Source organism: Triticum dicoccoides, unplaced genomic scaffold (assembly GCF_002162155.2).
Source record: "Triticum dicoccoides isolate Atlit2015 ecotype Zavitan unplaced genomic scaffold, WEW_v2.0 scaffold3863, whole genome shotgun sequence".
NCBI lineage: Eukaryota > Viridiplantae > Streptophyta > Magnoliopsida > Poales > Poaceae > Triticum > Triticum dicoccoides.
The window spans coordinates 1-944 of record NW_021268300.1 but is presented as its reverse complement, the minus strand read 5'-3'; the positions used below and the strand labels follow the sequence as shown (position 1 = coordinate 944).

At 53.0% G+C, this 944-nt stretch overlaps 2 non-coding genes across 2 annotated transcripts; both read left to right on the top strand.

Annotated features, from left to right (window-relative positions):
• Positions 1–180: 180 nt before the first annotated feature.
• Positions 181–299, top strand: LOC119346086. The gene has a single exon (XR_005167353.1). It is a non-coding gene; the product is annotated as a 5S ribosomal RNA (ribosomal RNA).
• Positions 300–596: 297 nt separating this feature from the next.
• On the top strand, positions 597–715 carry LOC119346085. The gene has a single exon (XR_005167352.1). It is a non-coding gene; the product is annotated as a 5S ribosomal RNA (ribosomal RNA).
• The last annotated feature ends 229 nt before the right edge of the window (positions 716–944 follow it).

Sequence of the window (944 nt, the reverse complement as noted above, 5' to 3'; positions counted from 1 at the left end):
GGGTCCAGCGTCGGCGTTGTGGCGCGGCAAGCGTGCACTGGTGCGGTTGAGAGGGAGGGGTGGAAACCGCGTTAAACTCGTCTCCGTAGTTGAGAGGGAGCGGCCAAAGCAATGTACAATCGTCTTTGTAGTGGAGCTGGGAGGGGCAAGGATAAGGGACGAAGACCGGGGTAACATGTCGGATGTGATCATACCAGCACTAAAGCATCGGATCCCATCAGAACTCCGAAGTTAAGCGTGCTTGGGCGAGAGTAGTACTAGGATGGGTGACCTCCTGGGAAGTCCTCGTGTTGCATTCCCTTTTTAATTTTTTTCGCGCCGCTTGCAAAACAAAACGCACGTGTAAGTAATATATTTACCGTGTTTTATTATTTTGCACGAGTGCGGTAAGTCATAGCTGGGTGCTCACGATTCACGGGTCCAGCGTCGGCGTTGTGGCGCGGCAAGCGTGCACTGGTGCGGTTGAGAGGGAGGGGTGGAAACCGCGTTAAATTCGTCTCCGTATTTGAGAGGGAGCGGCCAAAGCAATGTACAATCGTCTTTGTAGTGGAGCTGGGAGGGGCAAGGATAAGGGACGAAGACCGGGGTAACATGTCGGATGCGATCATACCAGCACTAAAGCACCGGATCCCATCAGAACTCCGAAGTTAAGCGTGCTTGGGCGAGAGTAGTACTAGGATGGGTGACCTCCTGGGAAGTCCTCGTGTTGCATTTCCTTTTTAATTTTTTTCGCGCCGCTTGCAAAACAAAACGCACGTGTAAGTAATATATTTACCGTGTTTTATTATTTTGCACGAGTGCGGTAAGTCATAGCTGGGTGCTCACGATTCACGGGTCCAGCGTCGGCGTTGTGGCGCGGCAAGCGTGCACTGGTGCGGTTGAGAGGGAGGGGTGGAAACCGCGTTAAACTCGTCTCCGTAGTTGAGAGGGAGCGGCCAAAGCAA